This window comes from Bombina bombina, unplaced genomic scaffold, assembly GCF_027579735.1.
Source record: "Bombina bombina isolate aBomBom1 unplaced genomic scaffold, aBomBom1.pri scaffold_501, whole genome shotgun sequence".
In the NCBI taxonomy this organism is placed as follows: Eukaryota; Metazoa; Chordata; class Amphibia; order Anura; family Bombinatoridae; genus Bombina; species Bombina bombina.
Window position 1 is genome coordinate 268,244 of NW_026512099.1, and position 10,804 is coordinate 279,047.

Consider the following 10,804-nt stretch of genomic DNA (forward strand, 5'->3'; position numbering starts at 1 on the left):
TCTGCCGCTCCGGACACCGCCGCCACCTACATTATCCCTATGAACCCCTAATCTGCTGCCCCCAACATCGCTGACACCTACATTATAGTTATTAACCCCTAATCTGCCGCCACCAACGTCGCCGCAACTATATTAAATTTATTAACCCCTAATATGCCGCCGCCAACGTCGCCGCCACTATTATAAATGTATTAACCCCTAAACCTAAGTCTAATCCTAACACCCCTCTAACTTAAATATAATTTAAATTAAACGAAATAAATTTACCATCATTAAATAAATTAATCCTATTTAAAACTAAATACTTACCGATAAAATAAACCCTAAGCTAGCTACAATATAACTAATAGTTACATTGTAGCTAGCTTAGGATTTATATTTATTTTACAGGCAACTTTGTATTTATTTTAACTAGGTACAATAGTTATTAAATAGTTATTAACTATTTAATAACTTCCTAGTTAAAATAAAGACAAATATACCTGTAAAATAAATCCTAACCTAAGTTACAATTACATCTAACACTACACTATCATTAAACTAATTACCTAAACTACCTACAAGTAAATACAATTAAATTAAATAAACTAAATTACGGGGAAAAAACACTAAATTACAGGAAAAAAAAGAATTACAAGAATTTTAAGCTAATTACACCTAATCTAATGCCCCTAATAAAATAAAAAAGCCCCCCAAAATAATAAAATTCCCTACCCTATACTAAATTACAAATAGCCCTTAAAGGGGCCTTTTGGGGGGCATTGCCCCAAAGTAATCAGCTCTTTCACCTGTAAAAAAATACAATACCCCCCCAACATTAAAACCCACCACCCACACACCCAACCCTACTCTAAAACCCACCCAATCCCCCCTTAAAAAAACCTAACACTACCCCCTGAAGATCTCCCTATCTTGAGCCGTCTTCAACCAGCCAGGCACAAGTGGACCTTTAGAGGGGCAGAAGTCTTCATCCGATCCGGGCAGAAGAGGTCCTCCAAGCGGCAGAAGTCTTCATCCAGGCGGCATCTTCTATCTTCATCCATCCGGAGGGGAACGGATCCATCTTCAATCCAGCCGATGCGGAGCCATCCTCTTCCATCGACGTCCTAGCGAAGAATGAAGGTTCCTTTAAACGACGTCATGCAAGATGGCGTCCCTTGAATTCCGATTGGCTGATAGGATTCTATCAGCCAATCAGAATTAAGGTAGGAAAAATCCTATTGGCTGATCCAATCAGCCAATAGGATTGAGCTTGCATTCTATTGGCTGATTGGAACAGCCAATAGAATGCAAGCTCAATCCTATTGGCTGATCCAATCAGCCAATAGGATTGAACTTCAATCCTATTGGCTGATTGGATCAGCCAATAGGATTTTTCCTACCTTAATTCCGATTGGCTGATAGAATCCTATCAGCCAATTGGAATTCAAGGGACGCCATCTTGGATGACGTCATTTAAAGGAACCTTCATTCTTCGTTAGGACATCGATGGAAGAGGACGGCTCCGCGTCGGCTGGATTAAAGATGGATCCGCTCCGGATGGATGAAGATAGAAGATGCCGCCTGGATGAAGACTTCTGCCGATTGGAGGACCTCTTCTGCCCGGATCGGATGAAGACTTCTGCCCCTCTGGAGGTCCACTTATGCCCGGCTGGGTGAAGACGGCTCAAGGTAGGGAGATCTTCATGGGGGTAGTGTTAGGTTTTTTTTAAGGGGGGATTGGGTGGGTTTTAGAGTAGAGTTGGGTGTGTGGGTGGTGGGTTTTAATGTTGGGGGGTATTGTATTTTTTTTACAGGTGAAAGAGCTGATTACTTTGGGGTAATGCCCCGCAAAAGGCCCTTTTAAGGGCTATTTGTAATTTAGTATAGGGTAGGGAATTTTATTATCTTGGGGGCTTTTTAATTGTATTAGGGAGATTAGATTAGGTGTAATTAGTTTAAAATTCTTGTAATTCTTTTTTTTCTGTAATTTAGTGGGGGGGGGGGTTTCGTAATTTAGTTTATTTAATTTAATTGTATTTAATTGTAGGTAGTTTAGGTAATTAGTTTAATTATAGTGTAGTGTTAGGTGTAATTGTAACTTAGGTTACGATTTATTTTACAGGTATATTTGTCTTTATTTTAACTAGGAAGTTATTAAATAGTTAATAACTATTTAATAACTATTGTACCTAGTTAAAATAAATACAAAGTTGCCTGTAAAATAAATATAAATCCTAAGCTAGCTACAATGTAACTATTAGTTATATTGTAGCTAGTTTAGGGTTTATTTTATAGGTAAGTATTTAGTTTTAAATAGGATTAATTTATTTAATTGTAGTAATTTTATTTAGATTATTTTAAATTATATTTAATTTTAAGTTAGGGGGGGGTTAGGGTTAGAGTTAGACTTAGGTTTAGGGGTTAATACCTTTAATATAGTAGCGGCGACGTTGGGGGTGGCAGATTAGGGGTTAATAAATTTAAGTAGGTGTCGGCAATGTTAGGGATGGCAGATAAGGGGTTAATAAAATTTAACTAGTGTTTGCGAGGCGGGAGTGCGGCGGTTTAGGGGTTAATATATTTATTAAAGTGGCAGTGATGTCCGATCGGTAGATTAGGGGTTAATATATTTATTAAAGTGTTTCCGATGTGGGAGGGGCCTTGGTTTAGGGGTCAAGAGGTAGTTTATGGGTGTTAGTGTACTTTTTAGCACTTTAGTTAAGAGTTTTATGTGTGGTAGGAGTCTTGACAGGAGAGGGTCTACCGCTCACTTCTTCCAAGACTCATAATACCAGCGTTAGGCAAATCCCATTAAAAAGGTAGAATACGCAATTGACGTAAGGGGATTTGCGGTATGCTCGAGTCGCGGAAGAAAAGTGAGCGGTACACCTGTACCTGTCAGACTCGTAATACCAGCGGGCGTTAAAAAGCAGCGTTGGGACCTCTCAACGCTTCTTTTTAAGGCTAACGCAAGACTCGTAATCTAGGCGTCTGTATCTGTGTACAAACAAACGGCTAGATTACGAGTTTTGCGTTATGAGTGAAAAAGCAGCGCTAAGGCTCATAACGCTGCTTTTTCACTACCGCTGGTATTACGAGTCTTGCAGGTTTAGCGGCACCGTATACTTTTTTGGCGTTAAGTCTTTTTTCAATGGGACTTCCATAGCGCCGATATTACAAGCTTTTTCTGGGAGGCCAAAAAGTGAGCGGTACAGCCTATCCCGCAAGATTCGTAACGCAATCTAAAGTCAGTAGTTATGAGTTTTATGCTACAAAGCTGTAGCATAAAATTCATAACTAAAGTGTTAAAAAGTACATTAACACCCATAAACTACCTATTAACCCCTAAACCGCATCGCACCCCTAAACACCCATTAAATATTAACCCCTAATCTGCCGCTCCCGACATCGCTGCCACTATAATCAACATATTAAAGCCTAAACCGCTGCACTCCCGCATCGCAAACAATAGTTAAATATTATTAACCCCTAATCTGCCGCCCCTTACATCGCCGCCACCTACCTTCATTTATTAACCCCTAATCTGCCGCCCCCCAACGTCACCGCCACTATACTAAATTTATTAACCCCTAAAAAAGTCTAACCCAAACCATAACACCCCCTAACTTAAATATAATTAAAATAAATCTAAATCAAACCTACTATCATTACCTAAATTATTCTTTTTTAAAACTAAATACTTACCTATAAAATAAACCCTAAGCTAGCTACAATATAACTAATAGTTACATCGTAGCTAGCTTAGGGTTTATTTTTATTTTACAGGCAAGTTTGTATTTATTTTAACTAGGTAGAATAGTTAATAAATAGTTATTAACTATTTACTAACTACCTAGCTAAAATAAATACAAATTTACCTGTAAAAAAAAAACCTAACCTGTCTTACACTAACACCTAACCTTACACTACAATTAAATAAATTACCTAAATTAAATACAATTACCTAAATTACAAAAAAACCCCACTAAATTACACAAAATAAAAAAGAAATGATCATATATTTAAACGAATTACACCTAATCTAATAGTCCTATCAAAATAAAAAAAGTCCCCCCAAAATAAAAAAAAACCCTAGCCTAAACTAAACTACCAATAGCCCTTAAAAGGGCCTTTTGCGGGGCATTGCCCCAAATAAATCAGCTCTTTTACCTGTAAAAAAAAATACAAACAACCCCCCAACAGTAAAACGCATCACCCACACAACCAACCCCCCAAATAAAATACTAACTAAAAAAAACCTAAGCTCCCCATTGCCCTGAAAAGTCCATTTGGATGGGCATTGCCCTTAAAAGAGCATTTAGCTCTTTTTCAACTGCCCAAACCCTAATCTAAAAATAAAACCCATCCAATAAACCCTTAAAAAAACCTAACACTAACCACTTACAGTTTTGAAGACCGGACATCCATCCTCAATGAAGCCGGGAGAAGTCTTCATCCAAGCGGCAAGAAGTCCTAAACGAAGCTGGGAGAAGTCTTCATCCAAGCCGGCAGAAGTGGTCCTCCAGATGGGCAGAAGTCTTCATCCAGACGGCATCTTCTATCTTCATCCTTCCGATGGGGAGCGGGTCCATCTTCAAGACATCCGGCGTGGAGCATCCTCTTCTTTCCACGGCTAACGACAAATGAAGGTTCTTTTAAATGACGTTCCCCAAGATGGCGTCCCTTGAATTCCGATTGGCTGATAGAATTCTATCACCCAATCGGAATTAAAGGTGAAAAAATCCTATTGGCTGATGCAATCAGCCAATAGGATTGAGCTTCAATCCTATTGGCTGATCCAATCAGCCAATAGGAATGAGCTTGCATTCTATTGGCTGTTCCAATCAGCCAATAGAATGCAAGCTCAATCCTATTGGCTGATTGCATGAGCCAATAGGATTTTTTCACCTTTAATTCCGATCGGAATTCAAGGGACACCATCTTGGATGATGTCATTTAAAGGAACCTTCATTCGTCGTTAGCCATGGAAAGAAGAGGATGCTCTGCGCCGGATGTCTTGTAGATGGACCCGCTCCGCGTCGGAAGGATGAAGATTGAAGATGCCGTCTGGATGAAGACTTCTGCCCATCTAGAGGACCACTTCTGCTGGCTTGTAGAAGACTTCTTCCGGCTTCGTTGAGGACTTCTTGCCGCTTGGATGAAAACTTCTCCCGGCTTCGTTGAGGATGGATGTCCAGTCTTCAAAACTGTAAGTGGATCTTCGGGGGTTAGTGTTAGGTTTTTTAAGGGTTTATTGGGTGGGTTTTATTTTTAGATTAGGGTTCGGGCAGTTGAAAAAGAGCTAAATGCCCTTTTAAGGGCAATGCCCATCCAAATGCCCTTTTCAGGGCAATGGGGAGCTTAAGTTTTTTTAGTTAGTATTTTATTTGGGGGGTTGGTTGTGTGGGTGGTGGGTTCAACATCAGCAGTTGGTAAAGGAAACATCCTTTTAAATGCAGAAGACGGGTTCTAAGACTGCCTTTGACCACTCTTTGGTAATAATCTCAGTTATTGCCTCTGCTCTGGAACAGGAAAAACTTCTGGAGTCTTAACAGAAGGTTTGAAGATTAAGTCCAATTGCTTCATGGGTTTTTCCTACAAAATTTTAGTGTTTTAGTCTTTTAATCTTAAAGTACATGAAACCTCCTTTAAAAGAGTTTGAAGATGTTCAAGCTTGAACATAAAAAAGGATTCTGCATCCTAGTCAGTAACTGAGTCCTGATCATCAGAAAGCACTTCACCTGCAGAAGACGGATCTGAGGAGATGAGTCATGGGAGTCTATTTATTATGTGCCGGGCGGACATGATTCGCTGTAGCTAGCAGAGGTTGTCAATCATCCCGATTGGATCTTATGACCGCTGCTTCTTAACGTCAGAAGCAGCATCTGCTGGTTAATAAATTTACCCCACACGATCGGGTTGATTGACACCCCCTGCAAACGGCTGATGTGCGGCGGACATGATACACTACTTTGTATCATGTCCGTTCGCACATAGATAAATATGACCCAAAGTGTCCTCTCTTTCGAGACATATTATGGTCTAGATTCAGGACATGATTTGCATTAAAGGGACACTATTCTAGAACTTTTATTGTTTAAAAATATATATAATCCCTATATTATCCATTCCCTAGTTGTGCATAACCATTAATTAATATACTTTTTACCTCTGTGATTACCTTGTATATAAGCCTCTGCAGATTTCCCAATTATTTCAGTTCTTTTGACAGACTTGCATCTTAGCCAATCAGTGCTGACTCATAAATAACTCCACAGGAGTGAACACAATGGTATCTTACTGTTAAAATGCCCTGAAATAAGAGTCGGCCTTCAAGGGCTTAGAAATTAGCATATGAGCCTACCTAGGTTTAGTTTTTAACAAAGAATACAAAGAGAACAAAGCAAATTTGATGATAAAAGTAAATTGGAAAGTTTGACTAGACTGTCCCTTTAAGCACCAATTCCTGATGTGTGGACACATGTGAGGATCATTAGCATTTTTGCACCATTTGATAAGATCCAAAGAAGAAATACTGCAGCTGGCATAAGAGTTATTTTCCTTTATTCCTTTTGATATAGAAAAAAAATAGGTTTTAGTTTTAGTTGGTTGTGGTAATTGTATAGGGCCAGCAGATAGCTCTTAAAAGGGTTGTCCCTATAAATAACACCATCCTACACTTTCCAAACATGTTGGATGTTTTTGTGTGCTCACTAAACTATAAGAAAAAAGAAAAAGAAAATAAACTATAGACAAATGCAGGCCAAAACTATTTGTTTCGGATATTCAAGGAAATTTGTTTTGAATATTCGTCTGTCTGCACTATTCGGTTTTCATTTTGCTCAAAACAAAACGAGAATCGAATTTACATTAAACCTTTACATTTGTTTTCGTTAAACAAATGTAAATGTTTCGAAGCTACAGGTGAAAAGTTCCCCTGTAGCTACAAATACTTACTTTAGCGAGCTCCTGAGAGTGTTCTCAATCTCACCCCATCCTCTTCTTGTCAGATCCCCAGCCACGCTAACACCTGGTCTAACTCTCTTGCGCCTAGATTTAGAGTTTTACGTTAGAAGGGGTGCGTTAGCTACGCGTGCTTTTTTCCCCCCGCACCTTTTAAACAACGCTGGTATTTAGAGTTCTCAGAAGGGCTGCGTTAGGCTCCAAAAAGGGAGCGTAGAGCATAATTTACCGCCACTTCAACTCTAAATACCAGCGGTGCTTACGGACGCGGACAGCTTCAAAATCGTGCTCGTGCACGATTTCCCAATAGGAAACAATGGGCAGTTTGAGCTGAAAAAAAACCTAACACCTGCAAAAAAGCAGCGTTCAGCTCCTAACGCAGCCCCATTGTTTCCTATGGGGAAACACTTCCTAAGTCTGCACCTAACACCCTAACATGTACCCCGAGTCTAAACACCGCTAACCTTACACTTATTAACCCCTAATCTGCCGACCCCGCTATCGCTGATCCCTGCATATTATTTTTAACCCCTAATCTGCCGCTCCGTACACCGCCGCAACCTACGTTATCCCTATGTACCCCTAATCTGCTGCCCCTAACACCGCCGACCCCTATATTATATTTATTAACCCCTAATCTGCCGCCCCCAACGTCGCCGCCACCTACCTACAATTATTAACCCCTAATCTGCCGACTGGACCTCACTGTTACTATAATAAATGTATTAACCCCTAAAGCTAAGTCTAACCCTAACCCTAACACCCCCCTAAGTTAAATATAATTTTATTCTAACGAAATAAAATAATTCTTATTAAATAAATTATTCCTATTTAAAGCTAAATACTTACCTGTAAAATAAACCTTAATATAGCTACAATATAAATAATAATTATATTGTAGCTATTTTAGGATTAATATTTATTTTACAGGCAACTTTGTATTTATTTTAACCAGGTACAATAGCTATTAAATAGTTAATAACTATTTAATAGTTACCTATTTAAAATAATTACAAAATTACCAGTAAAATAAATCCTAACCTAAGTTACAATTAAACCTAACACTACACTAGCAATAAATTAATTAAACTATCTACAATTATCTACAATTAAATCAACTAAACTAAATAAAAAAAAAAAAACAAACACTAAATTACAAAAAAAACACTAAATTACAAAAAATAAAAAAAGATTACAAGAATTTTAAACTAATTACACCTACTCTAAGCCCCCTAAAAAAATAACAAAGCCCCCCAAAATAAAAAAATGCCCTACCCTATTCTAAAATAAAAATTTTACAGCTCTTTTACCTTACCAGCCCTTAAAAGGGCCTTTTGCGGGGCATGCCCCAAAGAAAACAGCTCTTTTGCATTTAAATAAACATACAATACCCCCCCCCAACATTACAACCCACCACCCACATACCCCTAATCTAACCCAAACACCCCTTAAAAAACCTAACACTAAGCCCCTGAAGATCTTCCTACCTTATCTTCACCACGCCGGGTATCACCGATCCGTCCAGAAGAGGGTCCGAAGTCTTCATCCTATCCGGCAAGAAGAGGTCCAGAAGAGGGTCCGAAGTCTTCATCCTATCCGGCAAGAAGAGGGCATCCGGACCGGTAGACATCTTCATCCAGGCGGCATCTTCTATCTTCTTCCATCCGGCGCGGAGCGGGACCATCTTGAAGCAGCCGACGCGGATCCATCCTCTTCTAACGGCGTCCTAAGTCCGAATGAAGGTTCCTTTAAATGACGTCATCCAAGATGGCGTCCCTCGAATTCCGTTTGGCTGATAGGATTCTATCAGCCAATCGGAATTAAGTTAGGAAAAATCTGATTGGCTGATTGAATCAGCCAATCAGATTCAAGTTCAATCCGATTGGCTGATCCAATCAGCCAATCAGATTGAGCTCGCATTCTATTGGCTGATCGGAACAGCCAATAGAATGCGAGCTCAATCTGATTGGCTGATTGGATCAGCCAATCCGATTGAACTTGAATCTGATTGGCTGATTCAATCAGCCAATCAGATTTTTCCTACCTTAATTCCAATTGGCTGATAGAATCCTATCAGCCAATCGGAATTCGAGGGACGCCATCTTGGATGACGTCCCTTAAAGGAACCTTCATTCGGACTTAGGACGTCGTTAGAAGAGGATGGATCAGCGTCGGCTGCTTCAAGATGGTCCCGCTCCGCGCCGGATGGAAGAAGATAGAAGATGCCGCCTGGATGAAGATGTCTACCAGTCCGGATGCCCTCTTCTTGCCGGATAGGATGAAGACTTCGGACCCTCTTCTGGACCTCTTCTTGCCGGATAGGATGAAGACTTCGGAGCCTCTTCTGGACGGATCGGTGATACCCGGCGTGGGGAAGATAAGGTAGGAAGATCTTCAGGGGCTTAGTGTTAGGTTTTTTAAGGCGTGTTTGGGTTAGATTAGGGGTATGTGGGTGGTGGGTTGTAATGTTGAGGGGGATATTGTATGTTTATTTAAATGCAAAAGAGCTGTTTTCTTTGGGGCATGCCCCGCAAAAGGCCCTTTTAAGGGCTGGTAAGGTAAAAGAGCTGTAAATCTTTTATTTTAGAATAGGGTAGGGCATTTTTTTATTTTGGGGGGCTTTGTTATTTTTTTAGGGGGCTTAGAGTAGGTGTAATTAGTTTTTTGTAATTTAGTGTTTGTTTGTTTTTGTAATTTAGTGTTTGTTTTTTGTAATTTTGTTTAGTTGATTTAATTGTAGATAATTGTAGATAGTTTATTTAATTAATTTATTGATAGTGTAGTGTTAGGTTTAATTGTAACTTAGGTTAGGATTTATTTTACAGGTAATTTTGTAATTATTTTAAATAGGTAACTATTAAATAGTTATTAACTATTTAATAGCTATTGTACCTGGTTAAAATAAATACAAAGTTGCCTGTAAAATAAATATTAATCCTAAAATAGCTACAATATAATTATAATTTATATTGTAGCTATATTAGGGTTTATTTTACAGGTAAGTATTTAGCTTTAAATAGGAATAATTTATTTAATAAGATTTATTTTATTTTGTTAGATTTAAATTAAATTTAATTTAGGGGGGTGTTAGTGTTAGGGTTAGACTTAGCTTTAGGGGTTAATACATTTATTATAGTAGCGGCGAGGTCCGGTCGGCAGATTAGGGGTTAATACTTGAAGTTAGGTGTCGGCGATGTTAGGGAGGGCAGATTAGGGGTTAATACTATTTTTTATAGGGTTTTTGAGGCGGGAGTGAGGCGGATTAGGGGTTAATACATTTATTATAGTAGCGGTGAGGTCCGGTTGGCAGATTAGGGGTTAATAATTGTAGGTAGGTAGCGACGACGTTGGGGGGGGCAGATTAGGGGGTAATAAATATTATGTAGGGGTCAGCGATGTTAGGGGCAGCAGATTAGGGGTACATAGGGATAATGTAGGTTGCGGCGGTGTGCGGTTGGCAGATTAGGGGTTAAAAAAATGTAATAGAGTGGCGGCGATGTGGGGGGGCCTCGGTTTAGGGGTACATAGGTAGTTTATGGGTGTGTACTTTAGAGCACAGTAGTTAAGAGCTTTATGAACCGGCGTTACCCCAGAAAGCTCTTAACTCCTGGCTTTTTTCTGCAGCTGGAGTCTTGTCGTTAGATTTCTAACGCTCACTTCAGCCAAGACTCTAAATACCGGCGTTAGAAAGATCCCATTGAAAAGATAGGATACGCAATTGACGTAAGGGGATCTGCGGTATGGAAAAGTCGCGGCTGGAAAGTGAGCGTTAGACTCTTTCCTGACTGACTCTAAATACCAGCGGGCGGTAAAAACCAGCGTTAGGACCCCCTAACGCTGGTTTGGACGGCTACCGCAG